Consider the following 12,541-nt stretch of genomic DNA (forward strand, 5'->3'; position numbering starts at 1 on the left):
CTGGAGGTCACTGGTTCCGGACCAGCCTGGCCAACATGGCGAAACCCCCAAAATACAAAAATGACCCAGGCATGGAGGCGTGGGCCTTTAATCCCAGCTACTTGGGTGGCTGAGCCAGGAGAGTTGCTTGAACCCGAGAGGCGAAGGTTGCAGTGAGCCGAGACTGGACCACTGCACTCCCGCCTGGGCGACAGAATGGCACTCTGCTGCCTAAAAACAAACAAACAAACAAACAAACAAACAAACAAACAAAACTGCTGTCTTAGGAAAAAAATCTAAGCCCTATACAGCAGGCTATCCAGGAATATAGCGATGCGGTGCTGCCCTCATGTGGACAAGTGGAAGGCATCCCCACGATCATACCTGGAGACGGGGTTCTATTGAAAACTTGGAAGGAAGGCTTCCAGGCAGATCAACTTTTCTTTGTTCGTTTGTTTGATTTTTACTTCTTTTAAAATGACAGGGGCCCTAGTAAGTACTACTAACCCCCCCCGATGGCGGTCAAGCTGCAAGGAATAGCCAATAGGGTTCACATGGCCAGAATTAAAGGTTGCAGTACACATTTACGGGAACCAGAGGAAGCTACTAATGACACCTGCCAGCCCATAGAGGCTCTAAAGCTTCTGTTCAAGAACACAATTCCAGATAAAGCCAATCTGGAAGACAAGCAATATCTCATCTTTGTTTTCTTAGCACTGCCTGCCATACTCTAATGGCTTTTAGAGATAGTGGCCTGTCTGCTGGGGAAGTAATTAACCACAGTGTTCGTCTATTAAACAACTCACCCCTGGGCACAGCGGCTCGGCCCATAATCCCAGCACTTGGGGAGACTGAGGCAGGTGGATCACCGAAGGTCAGGAGTTTTGACACCAGCCTGACCAACATGGTGAAACGCCATCTCGATTAAAAACACAAAATCAGCCAGGCGTGGTGGTGCATGCCTGTAATCCCAGCCACGTCAGAGGCTGAGGTACGAGAATCACTTGAACCCAGGAGGCAGAGGTTGCAGTGAGGCGAGTTTATACCACTGCACTCCAGCTTTGGCAACAAGAGTAAAATTGCATGTCAAAAATAAAATTTTGAAAAAATACACTTAACCTTGTTGACTTTGGTTCACTACCAAAAGTTGGGGATATGCCAGACCTGGGCCCTTAGAAGACTGGCCTGGCATCCCAGCACATCTCCAGGGACAAACTCACTGGGCCAAAGAATGGGGATGTCAGGCCCGACGGTCAATGCAAAGGGATTTTATTCGGTCAGGTCCTGAGTTCCTTATCAACAGCAGTTCAAATGTCCCAAACAGAAAAAAAAAAAAATGCTTTCTTACATAACTTTTATTCACAGCAATTCCCTTTCTGCCTTTACAATAATTATGCCAGTGCTGTCACTTTCATGGAATTCCAAGAGAGACAGTGTAGCTGATACTTTGTCGCTGGGTCACCTATCTGCGTCAATACCTCTGCAGGAACTAAACTAATAAGTGGACACCTCACCCAGGAAACCAGTTCTTTGCTCTATTTCCTATCAATAAAGCTACAACCTCTAGATTTCGCTGAGGCCATCCTCTCACAGAAACCCCTTATTCACCTGATCTCAATATATGTCCCAGGGACTGTCAACATATCCTATCAAAAGATAACTATGCCTTGTGGTCAAACCCTAAAGGAGGAGCTTTAATTAAAGAACTTATTAATGCCACTGCCCAACTCCAGCATTCATTTTTGGACCCAGTAACCACTACCAACTTGGCTGCACATAACCTTTCACTTACAGGCCACAAAACAGGAGACCCCTTTTATAGACCCTCCACTGCTTTCACCAGAGTAATGCAAAATATTTTGCAGCAGAAATTTCACCACCACAAGGAATGCTTGTGGTTTGAGGTACATAGCAGATGCATGTATTTTTGGGGTATATGAGATATTGTGATACAGACAACAATGTGTAATAAACACATCAAGGTAAATGGGGCATCTATCACCTCAAGTATTTATCTTTTGTGTTACAGATAATCCAATTATACTCTTGCTATTTTTAATGTACAATTATATTATTACTGACTGTAGTCACCCTGTCATGCTATCAGATAGATTTGTACGTATTAATCATCTGCACTTCCCCCCACCCCCACTAACCTTCCCAGCCTCTGGCAGTCATCCGTTCCACTCTCTATCTCCAGTACTTCAGTTGTTTAAGATTTTTGCTCCCACCAATAAGTGAGAACATGCGAAGTTTGTCTTTTTGTGCCTGGCTTATTCCACTTAACGTAATGACCTTCAGTTCCATCCATGTTGTTGCACAAGACTGAATCTCATTCTTTTCTATGGCCGAACAGCACTCCTTTGTGTATATGGACAGCGTTTTCCTTACCCATTCAGCTGTTGGTGGACACTTAGTTTGCTTCCAAAGCTTGACTACTGTGGACGGGGCTGCAACCAACACGGGAGTGCAGATATCTCTGCGGTATACTGACTTCCTTTCTCCTGGGATTATACCCAGCAGTGGGATTACTGGATCATATGATTGCTCCATTTTCAGGTTTTCGAGGAACCTCCAAACTGTTCTTCATAGTTGTCATGGTAAATTATATTATCAACAAGAGTGTATGAAGCTTCCCTTTTCTTCACACCCTCGCCAGCATTTGTTATTGCCTGGCTAGACTACCCCTTACCATGCAGGTGCATTTCTGTCTCCATGCTGATTGTTACTTCATCCTTCTATCTCCCACAGTGCTTCCTACAGCATAGGTTCTTTGGCTCTCTTTTGGTTAATGACACGTCTCTTTCTTTTCAGGTATATGAGAGGAGATTTAATTCCGCACCTTGAGAAGAGACTGGAAGAAATGACATCTGGCTACTTGTCCAAGAAGGAACATCAGACCCTAAATGCATAATCTCTTTAATGATTGAGGAGAAAAGAGGATCAAATTGCTGTTTCCTACAATCGAGCAGGATATGGCTGAGGCCTCCTAGCATGTGTTAGTGAATAAAATGGCCTCCCAGAGGCTAAGAAATTTCTGTCAGTAAACGTTGGTCTTTTTCCCTAAGCATTTCATTTGAAAGGATAACTTATTTGTTGGTTGGTTGATTTTCCCACCTGTGCTGGCAGACATGATTAACCCATAAGGTAAATACTATTACAGTCGTGGTTTCTGCAGCAGCCCACATTGTTGTAGCTGGCATTTATAACTGCCTTCTTTCACTCCCCATTTCTCTTTCCCTTTGCCTTGAGATGCCATGTCAGCTGCTCATGGTGCTTGGTCTGGCAGGATGACTCAAACCTTCATTACTGAACAGTCTGAACCATTAGATGTCCTGCCTAGATGGCGTTGCTGTAATTTTTCATTGACTCTGATCATAAAACACAGGAGTACTAAGAAGCTCTCTAGATATGTCAGGCATAGTGTTCCTTAGCCCCTGGTCTAGTAGGAACCGAATATCCGTGTATTTTGTTTGTTTGTTTTTGTTTTTTACTTTCCATCAGCCGAGCCAGTAGTGGATCCCCTCAAGCCAGTCTCTTAGTTCAGATGCATGAAGAGTTCAAAGTGGTCAGCTTGTAGACACAACTTCCATTTCAATGGAATCATTTTTGGTTCCCCTGTTGAAAAAATTTCTCAATTCGTAACTAAGACCTCTAGTGCAGCAGAGCCAAAAGTTTGCTTCTTGATATCAAAGTTTGGTTTTGCAGCACAAGAAGCAAAATTTTGCTGCTAGATACCCAGGAGTAACAGTGAGAGAGGCCTGCATATTGCATCCTTCATTCTTGAGGACATAGATGTAGCTATAGGAAAAATAGTTCCATATACTTGATGCTGCGATACAGCATTGCCACCTCCTAGACTGTCAGCCAAGCCCCCAAGGCACTGCCGGGAAGGCATTCCTACATCTCAGGTTTTAAAAGATCATTGCACTGTACTATTGAGCCAACCATTTCAGCATGGGGAAGAACATCAGGAGACTCGGGTGATGCATTAGTATGATCTCATTGCCATATTCATTTCCTGTAAAGTGAGTTGCATGTTTAAAACTGGTGCAGTATGGGATACCACGATAGTTGATACTGCCTTTCGTTACAGCCTTTCCTAAAACCACAGTGTTGGTTTTCTTGAAGCGCCGTGGGTAGGAATGAAAATCCTCATGCAGAAGAAGAGTCTATTTGAGGAAGATCAAAGTGATGCCCCTTTACCTGTGGAAGCTGACCAAAGTAATCACCGTGCCACCTGGAAGCTGACTGACCAGTCTGCAACATGGTGCCATACTGGGGAATCAGCGCTGGTCTCTGCAGCTAGCAGGTGGAATAGTCAGCAGTTACTGTAGTGAGATGGACCTGGTAAATGAAAGTTCATGTTGCCAAGCCCATGAAAAACCTCTATCTCAGCCACCATAGTCATGATGCACCATAACTGCTTAAAAGATAGCGGGGTGCACCTAAGGATGTATGGATGTGGGTCAAGTAGCTTATTGTGGCCTTGGCGAAGACCACAAGTATATGGGTACCTCAGTTCTACAACTTTAAGAAGTTAGACCTGCCAGTAACCCAAATGAGCTTGAAAAGAGTTTCTCTCTGAGTCTTCAATTAGTCACCAGCCTGGTTGATACCTTAACTTTGATTTTGTGAGACCCTAAGCAGAGAATCATATCCAGACTGCCTGGATTTCTGATCTACAGAACTGCTTATATATTTGCATTGTTCTAAGCTGCTAAATGGGGGATGATTCTTTTGCCTCAGTAACAAACTAATACATGTGGTGCCTGCATATTCGGAAGTAACAAATGAAAATCAGTTATGATGTTTTTTATTATCTAGTCTACTGGTCACAGGGAACTACACATGAGACCACCGGTGTAGGATGAGAGAATTTTCTCTTTTTTCTGGGCCCAATCCATGCTAACAGGGTTTCAGTCACTTGTCAATGGGTCACGGTACTGAACAACATTGAGGAATGTACTAAAACAAGCATCTATTACAAAAAAACAAACCCCAAAGTTAACCTTGTTGACTTTGCGTAACTACCAAAACTGGGGATATGCCAGACGTGGATCCTTAGAAGACTGGCCTGGCATCCCAGCACATCTCCAGGGGCAAACTCACTGGACCAAAGAATGGGGATGTCAGGCCCAACAGTCAATACCAAGGGATTTTATTGCATCAAGTCATGGGTTCCTTAAGTTCCTCCTCTTAATTATCGACAGTAGTTCAAATGTCCCAAAAGGAAAAAGTGCTTTCCTACATACCTTTTATCCAGAGCAGTTCCCCTTCTGCCTTTACAGTAATCATGCCAGTGCTGCCACTTTCGTAGAACTCCAGGACAGACAGTGTAGCTGAAACTTTGTCACCGGGTCACCTATCTGAGTCAATGCATCTGCAGGAACTAAACTAATAAGTGGACACCTCACCCAGGAAACTAATTTTTTTGCTCTATGATGTCCCTGGACTGGCACCACCTCTATTTCCTGTCAACAAAGCTACAACCTCTAGGTTTTGCTGAGGCCATCCTTGCATGAAAAGCCCTTATTCGCCGCATCTCAACGTATCCCCCAGGGACTGTCAACATAGTCTGTCTAAAGATAACTCTGCCTGTGGTCCAACCCTAAAAGGGGAACTCCACTGAAAGATCTTACTAATGCCGCCACTGAACTCTACCATTCATTAACGGGTCCAGTAACCACTGCCGACTTAGCTGCACAGAAACTTTCAATTATAGGCCAGAAAACGGGAGACCCCTTTTATCTGCCCTCCACTGCTTTCACCACTTTAATGCAAATACTTTTGCAGCAGAAATTTCAGCATCAAACAAATTTTGGGGGTGTGAGGATCTTCAGCATATCTACAATTACCCACTGTGGAAGGGGCGATGCTCTATCACTTACGTTTCCCTTATCTAACTTTCACATGGGCTGACACGTCTCTCCCTTTCCCCATGTACCAGCATAGCAAGATTCAGCTCCCAGCAAGACCCTGTATTCCCTTAAGTTTACTACTGCCCTCTCTATGGGGATTATCATGGTCAGCTACGGGAGGTAGAGCCTCAACATCCAGCATAACCCGTTTGAGGAGATGACGGTGGCCCTCCCACGAACGGCAGAGGGCCTCCCTACACTTCAACAGCAGCTGGACTCCCGAGCCATTATACTCTGACAAAACCGAAAAGCCATCAGTCTTCTCACAGCTGGTCAAAGACACACGTTTGCATGTGAAAGATGAATGCTCTTTTTACATCAGTCTGGTTTAGCCCAGGAAAGTATCAGAAATGTCATCAGCCAGGCAAACGAAATGAACACTTTAGGAACTTCCATGGGAACTGGAAGCATTAGCTATTGTCTGCTCTGCTCCCTTTAACACTGCCAGTCGTTAACATACTTTTAGCTTTGACTTTTGGTCCCAGTGTGTTTAAAACGCTGATTTCTTACTCTCTTGCTTACAGCTTCTCCAGGTCCATATGATGGTTTTGCAAGGCTTTCAACCTTGGGTTGCTAATGAGCTATCTCATGTCTTCCCCACCAGTCCAGTGAAACATGTGGTTCCCACCCCGTAGGATCAGGCAGGGAGAGACGTTAGGGCCCAGGCTAGGCAGGGAGAATGCCCCACTCAGCAGGAAACAGCTTTAGAATAACGTTAAACGGCCTAAAATAACACACGTGTATTATCCACAGATCTGCAAGTCAAGACCAGGAAGGCTCAACCGGTCTCTCTGCTGAGTCTCTCCCAAGGCCAACTCTAAATGGGCCGGCTGGGTGCTTATGTGGAGTCTGTGGAATAATCCACTTCTGAGCTTATTCAGGTTATTGCTCATTTAGATCTAGTTCCTTAAGGTGGTAGGAGTGTGGTTCCCATGTTTTGGTTGGCTGTCATCCAGGGACTGCTTTAAACGCTTAGAGCCACCTATACCTTCTCGGGAGCACTGCTTTATCCTCAAAGAGGGCCTGCTGTGTCACATCCTTCTTGTGCTTTGACTCTCTTAGCTCTTCTTCTGCTCCTGCTTGAGGAAAATGCTCCGCTTTTCAAGGATTCCGCTGCCAGGTCTGGCCCAGCCACACCACACTCATGTCTCATTGTTAACTGACTTGAGACCTTAATTCTCCAGCAAAATCCCACCATAGCAGTATTAGGATTAGTGCTTGATGGAGTATTCAGGAGATGGGAATCTGGGGAATCAGACTACAGCTGTCTCAGTCAGCTCCAGCTTCTATCACAGAATACCACAGACTGGGTGGCTTCATCACCAGGCATTTCTTTCTCATAGTTCTGGAGGTTAGAAGTCCAAGATCAGGATGCCAGCGTGCTCAAATTCTGGTGGGGGTCCTCTTCCTGGCTTGTAGTCAGCCACTTTGCTATATCCTTACATTTTGAAGAGGCATGGAAGAACAAATTCTCTTTTCTCTAATTAGAAGGGCGTTAATCTCATCATAGGGACCCAACCATCATGACCACATCTAAACCTAATGACCTCCCAAACAGTCTACCTCCAAATATCATCCCATTGGGATTTAGGGTTTCATCGTATGAATTCTCAGAGGTCACACATATTCAGTCCGTTCATAATGCCTGCCAACCACGCAAGACAGAAGTGGGCAGCAGCATTACGACAGGACCAACTGGGATAGCCCTGAAGGACAGTAGAGAAGGGAAATCCTCCCAGAGGAAAGAACTTTGAGCGGTGCTCCTGTGTGGAGGAGAGATGGCCAGACTTTTAAGTGTGTATCCTTGTACAGGCTGTGTCTCATTTATTGGCCGAATGATTAGGGACTTTGAGGACACATGATTGAAAATCTGTGACAAGGAGGTCTGGGGAAAAATATGTGGACAGACCTGTCAGAGTGGACATTCAATGTGAAGATATTTGAGTCTCATGAGAGTTCTCACCAAAGGGTAACCTCAGCAGAGCAGAATTGCAATAATCTGATGGATAAGATACCTATTATCGAGATATTAATTAGCCTCTTTCTCTAACACTTGTGTCATAACCACACAGGCTCACAGAGTGGTCCAGGTGACAGGCATAGAGATTATGCTTCAGTAGCACCGACTTCCACTCACCAAGGCCAACCTGTCTACAGTTGATAGAGACATGAAACAGCCAAGGGTCCCTAGTGAAATCCCGCCATCAAGCCCAAAGTGGCCCGAAGGTTGAAAAATCGGACTGCCCGTCCCAAATGAAACCCGCGACTGAGAGGAAGAACTGGCACTGCTTGTTCACCCTTTCCCAACTGATTATTTCTTAAGAATGCCCACACTTCCACTGGGAGAACAGGGCGGAGCCACAGGAAGGTTGCGCCTTGTGCAGGGGTAGCGGTGGGAGCCTGGTCTCTTTGGTGACTATGTGGTGGCCCCGAATGAATCTGGGAGGTGGTAGCCTGTTAATAGGACTCCCTCTCACTTTGCTGAGAGTCTTTTTCCTTTTCACCCAATAAATTCCGCTCACACCTTTCAATGTGTGCGCGAACCGAATCTTTCCTGGTCATGTGAAAAGAACTCAGTTTTAGCTGAACTAAGGAGCAAAATTATACAACACAGCCATTGTTGTATGACTGCTAGTGTACAACCTGCCAGAAACAGAGCAACACTGAGCCTCTTATATGGCACCTGTCTCCAGGGTGATCAGTCAGCGACCAGATGGCAGGTAGGACCTTCCTACATTGGACCATTTCCATTATGGAAGGGACAGGGCTGTGTTCTTACTCAAATAAGACAGTTATTCTGAATATGGATCTTCTTTCCTGCCAACAGTACTTTGAGAAAATCAACATTCGTGCACTTGGAAAAATACCTCATATACCATCAAGGTATTTGTCACAGAATCACCTCTAAACAAGGCAGTCACTTCACAGTAAATTTAGTGCAGCAATGGGCCCGTTTTCACAGGAAATCACTGGAATAACTGGTCTTATTTTTTATATTCTCCTCTCCCCCCATGATCTTTTTTTCTTTTTTGAGATGATACTGTGCTTCCCACGCTGGTCTTGAACACCAACTCAGCCTCCCAAAGTCTCCGCCATTATCTGAAAGCGACCGGATCAACAGGACAGTGGAATGGACTTGTGGAACTGTTACAGTGCTAGCCAGTTGGCAGTACCTTGCAGGTCTGACAAATTACTTTTAGGAAGCCATGTCTGCTGTATGTATGCATCCAACATACTTTGCTTTCTCTCCCACAATCAGGATTCATGGGTCCTAGAATCAAGGGGTATAACTGGGAGTGTCTCTACTCTCTATTCACCCCTGTGACCCACTAGCAAAAATGCTTCCTATTTAGGCACTGCTGACCTAGAAGTCTTATTTCCAAAGGAAGAATTGCTTGTGCCAAGGGACACAACAGTGATTCCACTGAAAAGAGATTCATACTGCCAGCTGGCCATCTTGGTCTCTTCATCCTCCCATGTTTTTTGATTACACTTAATGGAAAATTACAGCAACCCAATCCAGGCAGGGTATCTAATGGTCCAGACTGTTCAGTAATGAAGGTTTAAGTCATCCTGCCAGGCCAAGCACCATGACCAGCTGACATGCTATCTCAGGGCAAAGTGAATGGGAATTGAGCAGTGAAAAAGGGACAGTTATAAATACCGGCTACAACAATGTGAGCTGCTGAAGAAACCAGGACTATTATACTTAATACCTTGGTGAGTTATTAACTCATCCCCCTCCTCAGGTGGATGAACAAACAAACAACAAAAGTACAGCTTTTACTATCAGAGATTTATGAAACTTTAAAAGCTCCCACTTATTTTTCTTAGCTTCTGGAAGGGAATTCTGTTCACTTCAAACTACAGGGAGCTTCAGCAATAACTTGTTCCACCCTACAGCATACCTCCTTGTTTCTCCTTGGTCTTTGCACTAATGCAATTATTTTTTCCTCATGTGCTTAACTTTTCTGAGATGGCAGTGGGAATCTATTTCTTTAAGCGCCTTCTTGAGTGGCTGAATTCACACAACTTTTTTAAACCCGAAATTAAAGAGGTATTCCGTTAACCAGAGGATACCTACAGCATCTATGATATGTAAGAAGTAGTAGTGGATAGAAAATAGAGTTTACAATCTACATGCAAATAGAAAATGCATCCTCATGGAAAAATACAAACTAGAAAAATACGAAGTGAGTCACCTGAGGGCCCATGCCCACTCCCAGATTATGATAAATTTGGAAGGCTCCAAGGCATTAGAAGGAAGTGTTAGAATAAGACAATATCAACCTACATGCCTGTGGAAATAGCATGAACTATGACTGAGGGCCAGGGATTAGGAAGAACAAGGCATGATTTCTTCCTGCTCCTGTCCCAAACTGGGCACAAGTGCTTGAAACAATAGAAGAGTTTCCTTTTGGCACCCACCTTGCTGCTTCCTTAATGGTAAATTTAACAAGTTGTTTCTTGACTTCCATAGATCCTTGTACTTCTTCTTCAAGCAAAATGAAAATTCTTTCATAATCTGAAGATATTTTAAAAATTATTATTTCTACAATTATAAAAATGAAATAGACCTCAACCTTAGTGCATCCGCTAACACAGTATACATTTTTAAATGGGCTACAATGTTACATAGTGTTTGTGTTTTGCATGTTTAAATCACAGCTTCTGTATATTACTAAGGAAACTATCATTAACAAAAAGCACTTAAGCAGATGTATTAGAAATTTTCAGTGAAATTAAGGAGAAGCCATGCTAAATTATATACAGATCCAATTCAGCCAAACAATGAGCTCAAGAGGCAGCGTAATTGTGTTCTAAATCATAGAATGAGAGACTTCTCAGGCTTTCATTGATAGACATTCTTGCACTACTTACTTCGCCCACACCTTCGAACTTCTTTCATTAATTGATATTTTACATCATCATTAAATTTCTTTGCCATAGCAGGAGATATTTGTGGCGTATTTGGCAGTTTCCATTGAAGACATTGCTGTGACTGGTGAGTCACCTGCAGAGACATTGTTGTTTTGGGTTCCTACCACAAACTCATTGCATTAATTTTGTAAAGCAGCTCATCTTTGCTGAGACTAATGAAGTTATAAGAGAAAGAATCTAATGGTTTGGGTGGCATATGCTCTCCTGTCATATTTATACTCTCTAGTGGAGCAGAATCTGACAGGAAGCCATCAGGAGGGGTTTGGCCATATTCCAACTCCTCCTCCTTGATATGGTTAATGACAGTAGCATTTGGAAACCAAATGTAAAAGCTGAGCTGCGAGGTAAGTGCATTATGTCACCCCCACAGGTATATCCCTCGGCTGCTCAGTTTCTAGGAAGTTACCTCATAAAGCAGGCGAATAAACCAGGTGGCTATCCGAGACCCCTCAAACTGAGCTCAAGAAAGGCAATACAACAAAACCACCTACTTCCCTGCAGGACACTATGCATGCATACGGAAACCAGGTAGGACAGTACAACCAATACACAAACATACACAGATCCCTGGTACTCCTGGATGAAGTACAAGCTCCTGACATATTACTACGCCCTGGTGGAACCACTGACAAGGAGTTATCAGGTGCTTCTGGGCGGTTTTTCATCTTCTCCTCATGGAGATTACGATTGTTGTTGGCGTCTGGAAACAAAATGAAGAGGTCGAGCTATGAGGCTAAGTGCATAATGACAACCCCACAGGTATACCCCACTGATGCTCAGTTTCTAGAAAATTATCCCGTAAAGCAGGACGATATGCCAGGTGGCAATCAGAGAACCCTGAAATTCAGGCAAGAAAAGATAATACCACAAAACCACCTTCTTCCCTTGATGACACTATGCATGAATATGGAAATCAACTAGGACAGTACAACTTATAAGAAAACATGTACAGATCCCTGATACTCATGGCTGGAAAATACCAGCTCCTGCCATATTAATACACCCTGATGCAACAGTGGACAAGAAGTTATGAGGTGCTGGTTGGACTTTTTGTATCTTCTCTTCACAGACATTGTGAGTGATGGTAGCATCTGGAATCCAAATGAACAGGTTGAGCTGTGAGGTAAGTGCATTATGTCAACCCGGCAGGTATACCTCTCTGATGTTATGTTTCTAGGAAATTATTTCATAAAGCAGGAGAGGATATGCCAGGTGACGATCTGAGATACCTCAAATTGAGCTCATGAAAGACAATATAACAAAACCACCTTCTTCCCCTTATGACAGTATGCATTCATATGGAAACCAAGTAGGACAGTACAACTAGTAAACAGATGTACACAGATCCCTGGGACTCATGGCCGGAATACCAGCTCCTGACAAATTAATACGCCCTGGTGTAACAGTGGACAGCAAGTTATCCGGTGCTGGCTGGCTGTTTTTAAAGTCTTTTCGCCGACATTGTGAGTGACGGTAGCATCTGCAAATCTAATGAACAGGTTGCATTGTGAGGAAAGTGCATTATGTCAACCCCACTGGTATATCCCTCTGATGCTGAGTTTCTAGGAAATTATAGCACAAAGCAAGAGGACATGCCAGGTGGCAACCTGAAACCCCTTAAATTGAGCTCACGAAAGATAATAAAACAAACCACTTTCCCCTCTTCATGACATTATGCATGCATATGGAAACCAAGGAGG

This window comes from Callithrix jacchus, chromosome X (genome assembly GCF_049354715.1).
Source record: "Callithrix jacchus isolate 240 chromosome X, calJac240_pri, whole genome shotgun sequence".
In the NCBI taxonomy this organism is placed as follows: Eukaryota; Metazoa; Chordata; class Mammalia; order Primates; family Cebidae; genus Callithrix; species Callithrix jacchus.